This window comes from Anolis carolinensis, chromosome 3 (genome assembly GCF_035594765.1).
Source record: "Anolis carolinensis isolate JA03-04 chromosome 3, rAnoCar3.1.pri, whole genome shotgun sequence".
NCBI lineage: Eukaryota > Metazoa > Chordata > Lepidosauria > Squamata > Dactyloidae > Anolis > Anolis carolinensis.
In genome coordinates, this window is record NC_085843.1 from 260,853,319 (window position 1) to 260,874,447 (window position 21,129).

At 39.0% G+C, this 21,129-nt stretch overlaps 1 protein-coding gene and 1 long non-coding RNA gene across 3 annotated transcripts in view; one reads left to right on the plus strand and one right to left on the minus strand.

Annotated features, from left to right (window-relative positions):
- kcnab1 (potassium voltage-gated channel subfamily A regulatory beta subunit 1) overlaps window positions 1-21,129 on the plus strand; it is a 205,447-nt gene that overhangs the window by 66,408 nt on the left and 117,910 nt on the right. The window lies entirely within an intron of this gene.
- LOC134297876 (uncharacterized) overlaps window positions 1-21,129 on the minus strand; it is a 33,925-nt gene that overhangs the window by 4,040 nt on the left and 8,756 nt on the right. Inside the window, exon 2 of the long non-coding RNA XR_010004777.1 lies at window positions 11,766-11,835. This is a non-coding gene — a long non-coding RNA (uncharacterized LOC134297876). The remainder of the gene's footprint in view (window positions 1-11,765; window positions 11,836-21,129) is intronic.

Here is a 21,129-nt window from a genome sequence, read left to right on the forward strand (position 1 = left end):
TACGAGGAGTGAGTGAAAGAGCTGGATATGTTTAGCCTGCAGAAGAGAAGGAGACATGATAGCCATGTATAAATATATGAGGGGAAGTCATAGAGAGGAGGGAGCAAGCTTGTTTTCTGCTTCCCTGGAGACTAAGATGTGAAACAATGGCTTTAAACTACAGAAAAGGAGATTCCACCTGAACATTAGGAAGAACTTCCTCACTGTGAGAGTTGTTCGGCAGTGGAACTGTCTGCCCCAGAGTATGGTAGAGGTTCCTTCTTCGGAGGCTTTTAGGCTGAGGCTGGATGGCCATCTGTTGGGGGTGCTTTGAATGTGATTTCCTGCTTCTCAGCAGGGGGTTGGACTGGTTGGCCCATGATGTTTCTTCCAACTCTATGATTCTACTATGGGCAAAAAAGTGAATTTTGCGTATTTTCATAATCTGCCGTCCATGCTTGCTTCTGAATCAAATTCTTTGTTACTTATGAGTTGAATGCATGAGAATAATTTTGTACATTACTGCTTTGCATTGTTTTTTCAAAGACAGTAGATATGCAAAGTGATTGGAGAGGACATGGTATTTCAGAGTGGTATTTAGGTGTAGTACCTCACTTTTGAATAAAATATAAAAGATTGCCAAAAACAGTAATAACAACAAGAATAATTGGAATGGTACCTTGTTCTTGGATATGGTTTCAGGTGGAGGCCAAGTCTAGATTTAGGGTGCATGAATGAACTTCCAAGTTAGCCAAACTATATCATTACATAAAATTGTAATCTGGAATTGTTAGCTGCAGGTTGCTTCAGTGTTTTAATAAAAGGCAAAATGCCTGAATGATTTTGGTCATGCATCTTTAGTAAATCATATATTTTTTTAAAAGAATCTATTTTCAAATTAACTCTTAAATCAGTTTAAAGTTCATGCCAAGAACCTTTGGCTTCTCTCTTTTTCTGAGCTCCCTTTCCTGGTTTATGCCTCTTGGGCAAGAAAGCTTTAATTTCACAGTGCAGTGCCAAGAGCATTTCATTAACTCTTTGCCTTTAATTTACAAGAAGACTGGATTAGCACACTTAAACCTTTCTAAAGAAATTCTCATCAAATTACTTAGTTTCAAGAGCAGTTTCGATTCAGAACAGGAACTACCCAAAACACATGCAGACTGTCTAGCTATAATAGGTCAGAATCATGGTCCATACAACAGTTATTTTGTCTTCTACTAGATATCCCTTTGGATATTTAAAGGTGGTTATCATGTCACCCTCAGTCTTCCCTTCCCCAAGCTAAATTTGCTCAGATCCTTGTGTCATTCCTTGTAAGACATGATTTCCAGACCTTTGATCTTCTTGGTCACAATTCTCTAGACACATTCCATCTTGTCAACATCCTTCTTAAATGATGATATCCAGAACTAGAGACAGTGTTCCAGGTGAGGTCTGACCAAAGCAGAACATTGTGGCATTGCTGTGTCTCTTGATCTGGACACTATGCAGGTTTGAATTGCATTGGCTTTTTGACACACCTTTCACTTGTGGCCTATTAAAATTCCTAGATCCTTTTCAGATGTGACACTTTCAGTCCACATGTCATCCATCTGATATTTAAGGCAATTAATATGAAAATCCTAACTTTCATTGTGAAAAATCATTTATATTTGTTGCAGTATCACTTTCAGTTAAATAAGGTTTTGGACAAAAGCCTTAATGTTTCGAGAATGCATGCCCACATATATATTCCTCAGCTCATCAGTTGCTTATCACTTAGTAAATGGCCATCTGTACCATAGTTACTCATGCTTAAGCCTGAAGCTGCTCAATATAATGTATGGGAAAAGCGGAAGCCTTTTTAAAAAATTGCATGGTTATACAAGTTGCTAAAAAATTCCATGTTCATAGCTAATCTTCTCCTTAATTTTCTGTTTTATACCTGGTTATCTTTCTTCATTTTAACTGAATTTACAGCTGCAGCAATACAACCTTGTTTGAAATGCTTAAATAAGTGGAAATTCTGCTTATTTGATTACTGGAGCAGTCACAGTTGTTGGTGTATGCCAAGTATATTTTTACTATATTAGCACATCTGCTCACGCCTCCATTTTGTGCACATTATTTTTTTCTCTGTTACCCAGCATCATTTAAACTAATTAAAAAGCAATCCTGGAAAAGCAAGACTAATATTTCAAAGGGAAGAGACTAGACCAATGTAAAACTTCATAAAGGGTCCACATATATTTTGCTTGTTAAGGGGCAGAACATATTTTAAACAGAGTCTTGAAAGTACAGATAGGCAGCCTCCAAGTTACAAACATCCAACTTACAAATGACAGGAAGAGAGAGAAATCTACCCCTAGGAAGGGGAATTCACTCTTGGAAGAGTTATTATGGGGAAAAGGAATCTCCACTGATGCTTTATCACCAATCCTTGTTTCCATAACAAGCCATTTTTTTTTCAAAGTCCAATTATCACAGGGACAGAAAGTGAAGTGGAATTTTCTAAACAAGGCACAGGTAGCAAAACAAACACCTTCCTTATGGTGTCCACATTTATGCCTCTGTAAGCTTCTAGGAATACCAATTCATCATCTTCTCTTGGCCAAAAAAAATGTAAGCAGGTGATCAAGAAGAATGGGTCAGCAATAGGTTGCCTGACCCTAGATGGGGAAGGCCAGTTTTGCCCCAGTAAATCACAATTTTAGAGCCCTTCCAGATAGGACTAAACACAGAAGAGAACTGGGATTTTAAAGGGTTGTTGTATGTTTTCCGGGCTGTATGGCCATGTTCTAGAAGTATTCTCTCCTGACGTTTTGCCCACATCTATGGCAGGCATCCTCAGAAGTTGTGAGGTATGGAGAAACTCAGGAAGGAAGGTTTATATATAGATCTGTGGGAAGTCAGGGTGAGGGAAGAACTCTTGTCAGTTGGAGGCCAGCGTGAATGTCGCAGTTAATCACCCTAATTTGCATTGATTAACTGCAACATTCACGCTGGCCTCCAACTGACAAGAGTTCTTCCCTCACCCTGGACTTCCCACAGATATATATAGACCTTCCCTGCTGAGTTTCTCCATACCTCACAACCTCCAAGGATGCCTGCCATAGATGTGGGCAAAACGTCAGAAGAGAATACTTCTAGAACATGGCCATACAGCCCGGAAAACATACAACAACCCTGTGATCCCGGCCATGAAAGCCTTCGACAACACATCGGATTTTAACACATGGGACAGAGGGCTTTAGGGAGGGGAAGTTCAAAAGAGGATGAGAGGGAAAAATCCTTGAGGTCTCAATCAGAGCCTTCCTCGGGTAAGCTCAGGGAGAAATGGGGGGGGGGGGGCAGGGAGGGGAGGCTGGCAGTGCCATTTCTTTTCTCCAGGCTGCCTGAATCTGGAAGCCGAAATGCCTGTGGAAACAAACACTTGGATCCCAGAAGGTGATCCCAGGAGTCTGTTTCCACAGGCCCCATACCTCCAAAGAGCCAGATTTTCAGGGAAGGTATGGATTTTTAGAGGATTTTTTTTGAAAACCTGGATTAAACCTAGTAAATCTGTTTTACTTCCATTTTAAGCAGATTATCCTGAAACATCATCTGGATGCATCAGGCTGATTTGTTTCCCAGTCTGCATTTTAAGGCTATGTAGATGGAACTTTAATTAACAGTAACTAGAAAATACCCATTCACAAAGTAAACTGACTTTAGTCATTATTTCTGACATGCAATGTCATTATACCTCAATTAGAAAAAAAGTAAATTGTTACAGGTAACTACATTACATATGACTTTGCTTCTTGATGATCATGGGAATTGTAATCCAAAAAAAGTAACTGGGGAAAATGTTGGGTTTTGTAATAGGCCACATCATCTGCCTTTAAACCAGACTTCCAGAGAAGTCCCCACATAACATTAATCAATAGCAATAATAGACGTAAAATGAGCGTAGTGCCCCACAAATAGGAATTGTGACCCTCCTGTAATTTTCCTTCAATTCACAAACTTTTAGCATTGCAAAGAGTGAGAGACTGAAAATCATTCACACCTACAACAAGTATGTTTGCTGTGTTTGCGTTTCCTTGGTAACTTTGGCTGCCCTTTCTCTTTGGATGCTTAAACTATGAATTTCTACATGCGGAAAGGGGCAATGCTGCCAGTTTGAATGGCTACATCCCAGTCCTAAAAAAGGGCTGAAAAACTAGGCTTATACTCGAGTATATACAGTAGATCTTGAATTCATTGAGCCTCCTTGAATGCAGTCTTCTCATCTGATGTTTTTAGGATTGGACTATCAAAGTGCATGTTTCTCTATTCACACATCAAAGTACATATCAAGGTCTCTAGTTCCATTGAGAGTTCATAGAATTGCCCTGTTGCAAGGCTTAGAGTAAGCCCCAATAAACATGCTGTGTCTTGCTTCTGAGTTTTAAAAAAACCCTCACAGGATCAAGCTGTACTTGTCTCCCACAAAGAACCTAAACAACCTATCTGCTCGTCTAGTTTGTTGCCATGAGAACCAAAAATAACTTAATTTGGGGGTTCTTTCTTGAAAGGCATATTTTAAATATGCATGCATCCTGCTGAGAAGTGTTGTTTTTATGGACTAATTCATAGTTTTCTTTTGTATTAAAGTGACAGAACCATTGATTAAAGACTAAAGTGTGGTAATTATTTGCCTGCCTTTTAACTAAAAGACAGAGCAGGCTTTATATTGAAAAATCTGCATGTGAAACAGCACATATGCCAATGCTCATTTACAGGTGAAAGCATTTATGCAAAACTCGATATCACAGGAATCTCGGGGAGGTTTCTAGTTTCCACAAATGTGTAAATATGGAGATTATGTTTATTGTTCTGCCAAGAATTCAGAAAGCTGTTTTGTTTAAATGAAAGGGGATAGAGTCAAATAAAAGGGGGAAAGTATCTGAACCATGACTTGAATTGTGTCACCCCAGTGCCATCTGGATGTTTCTATCCAAAATTTCAACATGCTGCTTGTCCTGATGGTGTGAAAATTACAAATCACACAAGATGCAGAACTGTCCCCATAGAACAGCATTTTGTTTACTGAAATATGGAGCAAACTTGCATTCCACATGGAATCTTTTTATTTGACATTGCACAACAGATGTATCCAACTAATGATAATGGTTATGGAAACAGAAGTCTGTATCAGAACACATATCAATGAACACTGGCCAGTGCACATGTGACCTGCAATGGGCCAGTGCTCATTGTGTATAGTGAGGCTTGTTGCCTACTACAAAACATGAGACACCCAATGCGAAACATGTAACCGAGACACATTACAGTGGCACAAAGAGGTGCCAAACCATGCACATGTAGCAACAATCCATATAAGTTACACTGTTTTAACACAAATAGACTGTTTAACACATATGGATTATAACTCCATTATAGCAGTTATTTTATATACTGTGAGGTTTATACACTTCTCCCACCACTATGGCATCAAACATGGAACCCTTCTAAATATCTTCATGGTTCTTGGGCAAGACTTTAGAGCTCTTCCCATGAGGTTTTCTGGCCCACTTTTTCCAGTTGTGGATGGGGCGTGTTGAGCATCATCAGATGATGCTGCCTTGGCTCCACCCACATTCCTCCCAAGTGGAGGAGAAGGGTCACAAGATGCTTTCTCCTCCATGACGGAGAGGAATTTTTTTTTTTTGGTAACTCCAATGGAGCTATTTACACTTTCCTCCCCTTTTCCCCATATGATGGGGGAAAGGGTGACAGGGCAATGTGCATTGCAACCCTTCTGCCCAACTACTAGGGACAAGGGGCCCCCTTACCTTGTCCTGTCCCTACCATATGATTGTGGAAAGAGGGAGGGCTCACGGGGCACCACGGGGCATCCCATGTGCCCTCCCTCTCGCCAGTGACTGAGCCTAATTAATCTCTGTCTCGTATCCTGACTAACTCTCCTAATTCATTTTCCTCACTGTCCAACTATCCTACACACCACCTTTTAAAAATCCTAGTGAAACATCCAGCTAGTGGCTTCCCATTTCCCATACTCCAACCCCTCCAAACAGATCACTTCTCTCATTACCCTATTTTAATTTATCTAATAAACACAACATTTTTCATGTAAGTCCAGAGCATCACAACCACACTGCAGCAAAATGGTATCTTGGTTCTAGCATCCTAGTATTATTGCAATGGCCGATTCCTCAGCACCACTCTAGAAGTGGTCATGGTGAATCTATGTGAGGAAGAAACAAGGGCAGAGATATGGCTCACAAATTGTCAGTGCAAGAAAACAACCAGCTACAATAGACAGCCACTGTAGTTTCCATTGGAATTTGACAGCAATTTGAGAAGCACTCACAGAAGCAAATGTATTGCCAGTATGGGCCCCAGCAGTCTACATATTACTTCCAGTGCTGTAAAGTTGCCCACAATTGCATGGTACCCTGCAGAGCAGTGGCTTTCAATCTGAGGTCTACAGATGTTTTTGGCCTTCAACTCCCAGAAATCCTAACAGCTGGTAAACTGGCTGGGATTTCTGGAAGTTGTAGGCCAAAAGCATCTGAAGACCCGAGGTTGAGAACCACTATTGCTGAGAATGGTGAAAGATTACAGGCTAGCCATTTTTGTCTACAGGTTTACAGAGCTGGGCAATTTAAATAAAAATTATGGTAGGATGTCCATTGTGTTCTTATTGTGTCTGTACAGGCATAATTGACTAAAGTAACTGAAAGATAAATTCCCCATAGTCATTCTGTTCCTCCATAGTCATGTTGGATAACTACAATGTTATTATTCTTTGGAAATACCATGCTTACTTTTGGCAGATCCCCAAAATCCCAATTGCAAATTTATTGAAGGGTTGATTCAGAATAGTAAAGGTCAATCTCTGTGAAATGCCACTTTCTTGGCAATTCTTGAAGAGCAGGCTATGGTTTCATTTTGATCTGTCCCCAAGAGATATTTCTCTTTAGCTTTCTGCTCCTTCTATTGAACATTATTTAGTATTTGTATGTACTATACAAAAATAAGTTAATCCCTGCTAGAGTGGGTTTATAGCCCACAGGATTTTGCAGACAAATTGTTTTTTTAATGCCCCTATTTCTCTTTATGTTAACAAATACAAAATACGCTAATCCATACAATGGAAAAGTCTGATCTAAATGCCACCAAGAGTGTATTCTTGGAAGAAACAAGGCCAATCTGTGCTTGCATTATTCAAAGTAAGCACATGTAGCTGCTGCTATTGTCTGCCATAACATGCATTTTTATTTTGCCTTGTTTGTCGATTGTCATATCTTTTGTTAAACTCTTCCAAGAATTTTAATGAGTTGCTACTATAATGTTTGTTTCTATTACACATACTTAACATATGGTTCTGAAAGTCTGCAAATTTTCATGATATTCCTGATTGAGGAACTAGGACTATGTTTTTTGACACTGATGAGTTTTTTCACATTTCTTATAACCTACCTCCCTTAATCTATTTTATATTCTTCCATGTGCAATTAATGCTATTTTCCAGTGCCCGTAAAACCTTGGTTTCCTAAAATCCTTTCAGATTGGATGTTCACTTCTTCCATGTCTGCCATATCACATTGCCTTCAAAAGTACAGGTGTATGCATGTTGAACTGTCTTGCTACATGTATATATTTTTGTTAATGTATTTTGTTACTGTATTTATGTTATGTAACACACCAGCTTTTCAATTTCTTACACAAACAAATGCATCCTAGATCTTCAGAGATAAACTGAAAGTGGCCTTATGAGTTTACACAATTTTTGCATCTGCATTGAAGAAACTACATAAAGGTCAAACAGTATGAATCAGTAGCTTGCATAGGGAGCTAACTAGTAGTTTTATGTTGATGCTGCTGATAGTTTTAATACTTGCACAGAAATAGAAAATGTAGTTGCCCCAGCAACCAAGTTAATCAGCAATCTCCAATGAAAATCTAATGCGCTGTCAAGTCTACCATGGATAGCTACTTTTCAAGATGTTTTTATGACACCATTGGGAGGATCCTCATGCGTGGCACATGGAGAACTGACTTCCTTTATAAATATTGTGTTTCCTAGATCTTAATTAAAATTATAGAGAAGCTGGGAAGAGCAAGACCAAGTCATAGTTTGAAAAAGGTATTTTTGTGGACTAAAATTTCCAGAGCCTTTAGAGGTCCAGTAGAACAAACAGATACAGTCTTGCTGTGCAGCACAGCTCTCTGCATAAGTCGCGGGCATTGTATATGAGGCTAAGAGTGTGTGACCTGTTTAGGGGTACCTAGTGTGTTTCCATGGATGGCAGGGTGGTTGGTGGCATGTTGAACTCTGGTCTCCAGTCCTTGTTTAGCTTCCAAACCACTATACCATGCTAGCTGTTTCTTTCTGAAATAGTATATTTTTATATACCTGTATTTACTTGAATGCTAATGCTCACCTTTTTTGGCTTAATTGCCTTCCCAAAATTAGGAAGCACATTAGATTTGCGTAATATGTTATGCTTAGTGCTGAGCCAAAGCAAAAGGGGAAGCTACTTCAGGGTCACCTGGAGCTCTTATTTCAGGCACCACTAATTTAATTGCCATGGCTCAATGCTATGCATTGCTGGGGTTTGTAGTTTGGTGAGGCATCAGCATTCTTTGTCAGCCACCATGATCCCAAACTATAGCCCCCATGATGCCATAGCATAGAGCCAGGGCAATTAAAGTGGATTCATTCTACAACATAGATGCAACACAAGGTTTTCTTTTCCAGTGCTGAAGGCTTTGGTGCTCTAACACTTTTGTTTTTAAAGAATTACACGCCACTGTAATGCACCTTTTTTAGCCAAATTACAAAGAGTACACTTTTGCACTTTTTCCACTGCACATTACATTTGGCAGAAAATATTTTGGGGGGTTCAGGGTTTTAATAATTGAGGTGTATATTAGATTTGATTGTTTATTAGGCTTGAATAAATATGATACTTCACTTAGGAGATAATTTCAGCCAGTGTATTCACTTGGAGCTATCCAAGGTCCTGTTTTCATTGCCTTCTGTAGGATACATATTTTGCCTTGACTTTGTTTACCTTGCCTGGACTTCATTTCTTCTGTCTCATCTTTCCTGCCATAGATTGACTTTAACTATTTTTGAGTGGACTAAATATTTAATCTGATTGTGTTTATATTGGCTTCACTTTACCTATCTTAAGAAGACTTTGGCTAGTGGATCTTACTATGCATTGCCTTCACCTACCTAGACCAAACTCCAGCAGACTCTACCACATCAGTCTTAAGAGAACATAGAATGGGGCAGTCTGTTTTATAGAAGGAGCGGGGTGGGAAATTTACTTCAGATTGTACAAGTAAAGAATGACTAAGAAACAGAACCTAGGAAGTGGCTTCCAAATTCAAGCATTTGATTACAACTGATTTAGCAATGAATTTAAGGAGCAGACTGGATATCTGCAAGAGAACACAGATGACCATAGTCCCACACCTGGCAAAAGGCAAAGTTCTATCAGATGGACTTTGTTCTGTCTTCCTCTATTTACATAGAGAACTCACTTTTCTCTTTTAAGCCCCACCAATTTAGTGATTGGCAAAAGGTGAAGGCAACCAAGGAATTCCAAGTTAGGTTTCTAAAGCTGGACACATGATACTGAAGCTGTTATCAGAACCTCCAAGAGTCTCAACAGATGGTTGTGTTGTAACTGACTGTTTCGAGGGGGAGTGCCCTGAAGGAGAAAGAAAAGTTCTTTCTAAAGGTTCATTGCACTAGGAGACAGAAAATACCTCCTTCCCAGTCTCCAATGCAATTGTTGTCAATTTTGTTCTAAAAAAACATAGTAAAGGTAAAGGTTTTCCTCTGACATTAAGTCTAGTTGTGGGGGTTAGTGCTTATCTCAATTTCTAATCTGAAGAGCCACCGTTGTCCATAGACATCTCCAAGGTCATGTGGCCGGCATGACTCCATGGAGCGCCTTTACCTTCCCACCGGAGCATTACCTATTGATCTACTCACATTTGCATGTTTTTGGACTGCTAGGTTGGCAGAAGCTGGGGCTAACAATGGGAGCTCACCCCACTTCCCGGATTCAAACCACTGACCTGAACGGCAAGTTCAGCGGCTCAGCTGTTTAACCTGCTGCACCACCAGGGGCTTCTCTAAAGAACATATAAAGAGATAATTTGATGTGTCAACAAAAAGGGGGGACAAACATATTTAGATATAAAAGCATTGATGTACTTGCATATGTTTGATTTGGTTGATATAATGTATGCATATTATTATATCTATTATTATAGCAACCAAAATTTAACCCTTTCATAGGGTTTTCTTGGCAAGATTTGTTCAGGGATGTTTCGCCTTTACCAGTCTAGAGTTGCAGTCCAAACCTCAAATCATTGCATCACATTGGCTCTCTAAGTGTATATGTATGCACATACTACTCCTAAATGGTTAGTTATTGAGCAATCATGTATCTAATCAGAACTAAGTCCCACAAAGTACAGTAGAGTCTCACTTATCCAAGCTTCTGGATTATCCAAGCCATTTTTGTAGTCAATGTTTTCAATATATCATGATATTTTGGTGCTAAATTCGTAAATACAGTAATTACAACATAACATTACTGCGTATTGGACTACTTTTTCTGTCAAATTTGTTGTATAACATGATGTTTTGGTGCTTAATTTGTAAAATCATAGCGTGATTTGATGTTTAATAGGTTTTTCCTTAATCCCTCCTTATTATCCAAGATATTCACTTATCCAAGCTTCTGCCGGTCCATTTAGCTTGGATAAGTGAGTCTCTACTGTATTGTAAGAAGCCTGAGATAATATACCAATGTATGTAATCTCAGTGGAAATTACATACTTGGGTATATTATCTCAGGCTTCTTACAATACTTTAAAATAGGATTGACAAGAAGCCATATTGGAGACTATGACTAGGTACCCAGAGTTGACAGCCATATTTTATAATACACTGGATTAAAAGGAATTTGGATAAAGTAGAATAAAGCAAATAATCTTTTATGCCCCATTCCCTACTTCAAGAAATCCATTCACCACCCAGGATGGATCATAGTTTGCACAATATACACAAATATATGAAAATCAAGTAGTACTATTTTGATCCTAAAGAAAGTGAACATTTATATAGAAAAGAAATATTTGTTTTTAATTTACTATTCCTGCCAGAACAAGAGGTCTATAGTCATCAAAACAATAGAGTCATCTTCTTCCTCTGTATACTCACAATAAAGTGAGCAGAAAGTTTACCGCTCTCACTCTATGGCCTCATATGGTATTCTGATTTGTGCAAGATCCAATATTCCATCCTGATTCATCTTAGACATTAATCTTGTGCTGACATAAAGTATTGCTGAATAAAGTTGCAAATAAGCACAACCATTCTTCATTCCAGCTCTTGCCTATTACTGTTTCTGGTTCACTTATGTCACCTTCTTTACATTTTAGAGTCACCTCTGACGTTTCCAAGAATACTGCCATAAATCCAGACTGAGATTAAGTGGAGCTTTGGTCTGAATCAGAAAGGTGCTATAGAGTATGCTCTTATTAAAATCTCCACTCCAAAAGCATGAAGCAGAACCTCCAACCTTTGCATTTTTTAAAATCACATTTAACCTGCAATAGGGCTAACACTTTGAACGAATATGCAGAATATGATTGGGTTATGTAGGCGTGTATAATATTATAATGAGACAAATATTTGGTGTCTGAAATAATATCTGAGAGCAACATCTGAAGATGTATTGTAAAGTTTTAGCATGGCAGAACTATCCTCTTGCAGGACTCACCTTCCCTCTGCAGGAACTGCTCTTCCCTCTGTTCTGCAGCCATTTGTGGTTGCTGAAGAGCTGATGATATCTGAAAAACAGGGGAGACTATGTACATGTGTATAAACTCCCAATTAAGACATCAGCTTCTGGGATCTCCAGAGAAGCCCTGGGATGTATGGAGCATAAGTTCTTTATTGTACATTTGAGTATAGCCATATAGCTAGAGCATTCTTAGCAATTTATCAACTTCCATCTGCTTCTAAATTGCCATATAGAAGAGGGAGCATTAAAAAGATGAGGTTTCAGGTGGGTTTAGTTGGTTGTGTAAGAAAGGTAGAGAACTTGAACCTCTAAAATAACCTTCACTGCAACCCCCCCCCCCCCCCCCCACACACACACACCTGGGTATAAATTGAACTTTCACTTGTGCATGTTAGTAATAGGACAAGAGGGCTAGAGAGATTGTTGAATACCATTATTTGGTGATTTGGGGGATAAATATTTCCTCCCCCCCCAGATAACTTCAGATTAGAACTAATTTTATTATTTCTTCTCTCCTGTCTCTATTCTCCCCTGAAGATTTTGGCAACAAACATTCCCTCTTTTTTCTTAGTATAATAATATTTGGAATATATTTGAACACTTACTTTTTATATTTACTGTTCTTTTTAAATAGCAGTCAACATCTTTCCATTTGACGACTGATAAGCAGTGGAAATCAATACTGATGTATTAACATTCAGTATCTGATGGTAGCCAACAGGTGACTTGCACTAGTAGCATTGCAAGCATCTGATGGGTAAAAGTAAGGAATTGACAGTTTGGTGTCAAAGCAGCTTAATAAGAAGAGATGTGAACATTTTCTCTGCCCAATGGATGAAACCCACATTCTCCTTGCTTCATGATTTTACCTCAATGAAATGCAAAAGTCTCTACTTCACCACAGTCTCCCATTTCATCTTAAATGGAAGAAGTGATTCTAGCCTGCATCAATAGGACTACAGTGTCCAGATTGGGGAAAATAATAGTACTAAGCTTGTAACTATCAAAAAAGAGATCAGATTAGTCTGGCATGACTTGTTTTTTAGAAATACATGGAGACTTTTTAGTGATCCTTTCCAAGTAAATACAGGCTGTCTACTTAATGATCTGTCCCAGATTGATGTCATAGTGACTGGACGGTAATTGTTTGGGTCCTCTTCCCCCATTTGTCCTACTCCAGTTTGCTGAAACTTCTGTTTTCAAGGTATTCTGAAAGATTATTGTCCATGGTCCTGAAATTACTTTTGCTAGCTCTTGTCATGCCTCCATACTTACAATGCTACACCACCTCCTTTCTGCTTGGTTTGTCTCTCTGAAATAGGTTACACACAATATAAAATCCTCTTACTTGATGCAAGGAGGATGGGTTTCCCAGAGATTGATTCCTGGCTGCAGTAATACTCCATTTATTTGTGTTTGTTTGTTTCTCAAATTTACTGCATTTAAACTCTACCCCTCCCCCCACTCTAAAAATTAGTCTTTATGCAATTAACATATGCTCTAAAATTGTTCTACTCCAAATCTCTTTGCATGTGTTCAGTGAAAACAAGGAAAGGGTGAAAAAGAAATCATTATTGCTTCTAGTGGTCCTGCATTAAGTTTTAGGGTCTCAACGAAACAGAAGTTATTGGAAGGCAGATCTCTTCATCGTGTGTATGATTTTACAAGCATAGCTTCCATCAGTTTGAATACAGAGAGGCTGGTCTACAGCCAGTTGGCACATTCCTGCCTTAATCTCCATATGTTCACTGAACACAGAGAGGTGAAGAACATTTTCATTCCCTGAAAAAGAGGGAGATATTCTTGAAACCTTGTGAAAACCAGTGCTGTTAATAGAGCTAGGGAAGCCACAGTGTATAAGCAACATAGTTAACCATATGGCTTTCTTCATGATTTATGTCATTCTCCCATAAACCCCAAGCCAACTCATCATCACTATCATAATCAATTCTCTTAAATTTTCCAAAAAATTGAGTGTCAAGATGGTTTAAAATTTAAAATCACAACATCACTAAAACATACAAATTTAACATTGAAATAGAATAAAACTAATCACAATATTAGAACTAATTATAACACACATACACAAAAAGGATGGTAGCAGTAAAAAAATATTTCAATAGAAACAAAATAGCATCCTCCAAAAACCTTTCTTTAAAAATCTTCAGTTCTAAGTGTGTCCTAATAAAAAGCCAAGAGAAGGAGAGCAAGAAAAGTGCAATTCCAGCCTTCCTGAATGGAAAGAGAAGTCTAGAGCTAAGAGGCAGCCACTGAAAAAGGCCTATTTTGCATCCCATCAGTTGTACCTGTAAATATGGTGGAACGACAAGACATCCTTTCTTGAGGATCCCAGGGCCCAGGCAGATTCATATAGAGCAGGCATGGGCAAACTTCAGCCCTCCAGGCGTTTTGGAGTTCAGCTCCCAGAAATCCCAGCCATCTAACCGGCTGTTAGGAATTGTGGGAATTGAAGTCCTAAATACCTGGAGGGTCAAAGTTTGCCCATGCCTGATACAGAGAGATAAAATTGTTGTCAAGCCACAATACCACCCCCAGAAGATTTCTAGTTCACCAAGGGCTCAGAAATAAATATATGATTTTTCTTTTTTCTTTAAAAAAAAGATCCTTCCTGGAGTTGTGCAAGTTCAGAGCATCAGAAGATCAAACCAGCAGCAGCTGTAAACCCCTAGGCTTTATCGTTTCTAACCCAACCCTTTAATAGATTATGTTTTCATGACTTTTTGGAAACTTGTATTTTTCTGTGTTCTGTATCCATCTTTTGTATATAAAATGTATAGACTGCTTTATAAAAAATATCAAGACATAGTCCAGAGACAGTAAACTCTCCATGAGCCATCAAAGATAATCCCCCGAGAACAGGAAGGCTGGGAAAACCCCTCTGGCTGTTTCTCAAGACAGGTAATCATCGGACCCATTGTTTATGTGTAGGCAGAGAAAGGTGACATCCCATGACAGCCCAAATAAACCCAAAACAATTTGTCTAACTATACGGTTCACCTGAAGCTGAGAGATTGCTGCCCACAGAAACAGAAGCCCAGAGTATGTGCATTCGTTAAACCTCTTGTATTGACATTCAAGCTCTTGATTACCCAAGATCAGCAACTTTGTCACTTGAGTCTTACACCTTTGTTTCCTAATCTCCATATCTTTGTTTGGCATGGAATTGGACATTTGAGCTAATCAAAAGCTGATCAACGTATCTTTATCATTTGTTTTCCCCTCCCAGGGGGTGTCTCTGCAGCTGATTGGTCTTTCACTCTGACCAATCGCCAGCTGCCATTCTCCCTCCCAGCCAACCCCGGCACAGATCCTAGTCTGTCATTTTTTCAGCAAATCAGGGGAGGGAGCAGGAAGTCTGAATAGCTGTCAGAACTGTATAAGATGTCTTGTATTTCTCTATATGTTTATGCTGTACTTGCATCCTTTTTAGCCAAATCATATTAAACATCTGTGGCATGCCTTCAAAACAGTGAGTTGGTTTCTCTGTTCTAGCCTATCTAGTTTAGCATGCGCTTGCCAGGCACAGACTCTCTTAACAGTGGTTCTAACTAAAGCATTACATAGTCTATTAGCCTGGACCTAAACCAAATAGAGCTTTGTAGGTTATAATCAGCATTTTGAATTTTTCCCAGAAAAAAGCTGACATACATTGGAGCTGTTGTAACAAGAGAGTTGTTACAACAGTTCCACAGACTGCCAGTCTGCTTCCAAGCATAAATAGGATGTTTTTCCCCTCTCCTTCTCAACAAAGGTAAGAGATATAAAAGAAAGAGTGCTCTCCACATTTGCAAGTTTCTCTTTCACAGATTTTATTGCTGTATTCATGACTGTACTTGCAGTTTAACTTGTTCAATCTCCTCGCCTCACTCTTTCTGCTGTCCTTCCATCTGTCCTACATGTTCTGCCAACAGTGCCAGACTCTCACTCCAGTTATCAAATTTCCATCATGAAGACTTAGCCAGAGTTTAAACTCCTTTCCTGGGTAAGGGGTTTAACATCTGACAACAGAAACAGTAAAATGAGGAGGTGGATTAGTGGCTGAGACGTCATGATGGGAAGATGGGAAAGGGGTTGATAGACTATGGCTGTTATTGGGAAAGAAGTCTGTAGCATGCATATTTGGAAGGGGCTTATGATATTTATTTATTTATTTATTTACAACATTTCTGCCCCGCCCTTCTCACCTGAGGGGACTCAGGGCGGCTTACAACTGGCAAAATTCAATGCCAAACAGATCAATAAAACAGCAACACATTTAAAACCATTAACAACTATTCATAAAATATAACACATATAATACACAGAATACATTAGTCAGCTAAAACATATAGTTACTTAAAACCACTTTTCCACGGAACCATTGCACATAAACCTAAGTTCAGACCATGTCAATATATTGCTTATTCATTAAATGCTTGCGCACAAAGCCATGTCTTCCTGAAGCCCAAGAGAGTTGGGGCCTGCTGGATGTTACTGGGGAGGGAGTTCCACAGCCGGAGAGCCACCACCGAGAAGGCCCTGTCTCTCGTCCCCACCAGCCGCGCCTGTGAAGCAGGTGGGACTGAGAGCAGGGCCTCTCCAGACGATCTTAGTGTTCTTGATGGTTCATAGGAGGAGATACATTTGGACAGGTAAGTTGGACCAGAACCATTTAGGGCTTTGTAGGTCAAAACCAGCACTTTGAATTGGGCTCGGTAGCATATCGGCAGCCAATGGAGCTGGCTTAGCAGGGGGGTGGTGCGCTCCCTGTATGCCGCCCCAGTTATTAATCTGGCTGCCGCCCGTTGTACTAGTTGGAGCTTCCGCGCCGTCGTCAAAGGCAGCCCCACGTAGAGCACGTTGCAGTAATCCAAACGGGATGTAACCAGAGTGTGGACCACTGTGGCCAAGTCAGACCTCCAAAGGAACGGGCGTAGCTGGCGCACAAGTCTTAGTTGTGCAAATGCTCCCCCAGCCACCGCTGAAACCTGGGGCTCCAGGCTCGACGATGAATCCAGGATCACACCCAGACTGCGAACCTGCGTCTTCAGGGGGAGTGTGACCCCGTCCAACACAGGCTGTAACCCTATTCCCTGTTCAGCCTTACGACTGACCAAGAGGACCTCTGTCTTGTCTGGATATGCATATTTGGAAGGGGCTTATGATATCTATGTTCTTTCCACTTCTATCCTGGGCCCCTAACCTTGGCAAATGTGGGGAGGTCAACTGTAAATGAAAAACAATGAGTAATGCAACAAACAATTAATGAATCACATTTCCAGCAACTGCAATGTGTAACAGCAAAAAGTTACTTTTCAAATACAGTATACTATTGAACACCTGCAGTTGTTTACTTAAAAAACTTTCTAAGCTATGGCTGTTACCACTCAGATTTCTGGGTGGACAAAGCACAATGCAGTTCTTTATGTGCAGGAGAGAAACCAAGAGCAAACATTTCTCCTCATACTCCTGCCTGTTTGCAAATGAGACAAATTCAATGGTGTAGCCCCATCTCAGGGTGTTTGCTGTAGTGGCTAGAGCAGAACTTTTCAAACATGTCATGTTAGTGACACACTTTTTAGAAATGCAGCATTTTGTGACACGGTAATTCAGCTTTACTAGAAACCAGGAGTTGAATCAGTCCCTTATAAGAGATACAGACAGACACAGTCATAGATTGTACTAATAAAATGTATGGGGATAAAACATATCTCATGAAAACCTTTCATTTATAATTCTTAAAATACATGATTTATTGCTTAGTTCACACAGACACAGAGGTGTCTTGTTATGTTCACATGGAACACCTACACATTGCAGCTGACAAACTAATGTCTCAACACACAGTGTTGACTAGAGTGTTGGACTAAGGCAGGAGAAGACTTGGGTTCAGATTCTCATACTCTCATTCTGAGTCCCTTAGGGGAGATGGGTGGATTATAAATAAAGTTATTTATTATTTATTTTATTATTATATGGACAAGAAGTTTAGAGTGACTATAAACTAGTGGTAGTTTTCTCCATGGAAGTGGGGCAGTTTGGACCTTAAATAGCCCCAACCTTAAAGAAGGAGCTATCCAAAGTTCTAAAATTAGAGGTTGGGGATCAGTATCTTAGAACCTAGAATAAATTCATTACTCCACTGGTGCAAAATATATGAGCTGACACTGGTTTTAAGCCAATCATTGTTCTCAGACTAACTTTCCAGGCAAAACTGTTTTGTGATTAATAATCCTGAATAGGATTATATATGCCCTTGACCTCTTCAGAGAAAAGGCAGCCTATAGATACAACAAACAAATGAATACTGTGTAGTATAGAACAACTACTATAAGAAAATCCTTGAGATATGTGGGATTTAACATATAGTTGGAAAAATGTTTTGTTCATCAACCCAAGATCATGTGTGCAAGAATCTAGGCATATTTAGGAATATGACTTCAGTCAAACATGTGCCTTGTTTGTGTGGAGGTTGGACCACCTGCTGAATGCTCTGCATTAATAACTAGAGAGCTTCTGTTATTTGAAGAGAACAAGTGAGTATAGGGAAAAGGAAAAGATGAGAAAAGATGACTATTGCCTGTGATTTCCCAGAACCTCATCCATGAAATGTAAGTCACAGGTAATAACTGGGTAAATGTATATCTCCCTGTGGATATTGCTTTGAATATATTTGTAGCAAGTAGTCTTGCCTGTTTTCCTGCCCACACAAATGTCAAAATTAGTTCCTGCTGGATGTAGAGTATATTCATGTTTACCTGAAGCCAGAGCAATAAATGAGAGTAGAAACTTCTTTGCAAGAGGTTTACATGAATGTTAATGCATCCACAATATTTCCAGTCCTAACAAATACATCAGTTTGTGGTTTGTTCCCAAACTTTAATCCTGTTATGATTGTGCTGTGCTATTTGTATTTTTAGAAATGGAGATTCAACACCATTATCCAGAAAAGGAGAGCTACATATAAAGTAAAACGTATTCCTGATTATTATAAAGATGGGAGTTTTGATGACCCTTTACTACACACAATTATAATGTTCTTCTAATTCCTTCTGATTTCCATCACCTTGCTCAGTATGTTTTGTGATGTGGATAAGGGCCAAGAGGTTCACTAGTGAAGCCAGATCGTGTTCCCGGAAGGCATCACACAGCATGTGTCCATGTACAAAGTCCTCAAGTGACGAACAAAAACTTTGTTCTTAAGTTTAATTTGTTTGTAAGTCAGAACAGGTACATTTTAGGTGTAATTCCAGCCAAAATATGTATGTGTAATATGAGTATATGAATGATAGATTTTGGAATACCTGCATATATATAATGAGATACCTTAGAGAAGGAAGCCAATCACAAAATTCATGTATGCTTTGAGTAAATTTTATATGTAGCCTGAAAGTAATTTTACACACAATATTTTAATAATTTTGTGCATGAAACAAAGTTCTATGTACATTGAACCATCAGAAAGCAAAGGACTCACTCTCACGTTGTATTGTGAGGTATTTTGGATTTTGGATTCCAGATAAGGGATGCTCAATCTGAGAATTTATAGTACTGTATAAAGCCATGGCGATTAAAGTGGCATCAGATGCTACAATTGTTTAGTATGAAAGAGACATACAATTCCCAGGGAGTTTTGATGGTAATATTAAAAAGTCAGTTCTTGAAGAAATCTAGGTCATTGCCCCTTAAAATGTTTCTTGTGATTCGAAGTACATATTTTGGACCGTAATATATTGTTTTCAAAGCACAATTGAAGTCTCTTTGCTGCTTTGTTTGTTATGCTTCTGCCTCACATCCTTTTCTGCCACATTAATTCCAAACCATGCAGATTATGTTTTTTCAAAAATAAAAGCCCGACTTTATAAGCTCCAACGGAGCATTAGAAACATTTTCACTAAAAAAGCCTACATTATATTCCACCGAAGCAGTGTGTCTATACCTCTATTTCACAAAAGCTTGAATTGTTTAGATATCTGTTCTAAATCTGAAAAGTATGAGAGCTTCAAGAGGGTTTGGGTAAAACTGCGATTGGAAAGTTTAAAGAAATGAACACAGCAGTAATGCTTGCAAGACTATATTCGGTATTTCTTTCTAGATTACAAAGAAAAACTCTCAGCGTTTTTGTTCTTTTGAAGTAACTTGTTTGAACAGGTTCCAACAAAAGGGAAACGTCATGGAAACGTCATAATCTTACGAAAAGGTTGAAAACTATATACTGTACTCCAATAATATCTGGATGGCTTAATCATGGCTGAAAGTACTAAAGGGAAATTATCACAATCTCCTGAGTTTATAAATGGGTTGTAATTAATGAACACCTTGTAATCCGATCACTACTTCTACACTTATTTATTTAAATGTCCTGAATTCTACATGCAGTTCTTAGTCACAAAACTATGTTGGCTGTATAGCTAAAGGAGCCCATTCCAACCCATACTGAATCTCACTTAGCAGGCAGCAGCCGCTGTGAGCAGCAGGGGTCTATGCTCCTGTTAGTATGCAGTGGACTGATGTGTCCATCTCCCTCCCATGAGCCATTTCAGGTGACACAATCAAAAGCAGGGGCTCTATTGCAATTCTTCCTTGCATCAGAGACCACAGGAAGAATTGCAATAGAGATCCTGCAGGAGCAGGTTGGAAAAGTCAATCTGCTGCATCCTGATCTTCTTGCAGCAGCTCCTCCCAGTAAATCAGAATTGGGGGGCTTTTACAATCTCTTCATATTGCTTACATTATTAAATATGCCATGATCATGAATGAGAACCAGCGAGGAATGCATAACTCTGAATTACACATTCATAACTATGATAATGAATTCAGACCAGTAACTGCATACTGCCCAATTGGCAATACCATCAAGGGAGTTTTTAATTACAAAAAGACGATTAATAGAAATAACTATTTTAACAATTAAAATAGCCCAAAAGGTATAAAATATAAAAATATTAGAATAGAAATTAGTAAAACATAGCAATAAAAATGAAGGTAGTAATACCCCAATTACATCACTAGTTTATTCCCAGTAATTTATCACCAAGGCCTGTTTGCTGCTGTGTTTAAAAATGCACACCTTATGAGCCAGATTACAACATAAAAATAATTTTATTAAAAGCAGAATTGGCAGGTGGTTCAGTAACTCCATTCCTTTCAGAAGCACCTTGCTTACCCTTAACAAAGGAGAAAAAATCATTTTGAGAAGGGAAAACAAAGTGCCTTGTAACACCATAAAGATTTGGAAAATTGCTATAGCACATACTACTGTGGACTGTAATCCACTTTGTCAGATCCATGAATCGCTATCCAGTATTACATTGAACTGAGTGGCTGCTTCCAATCACTG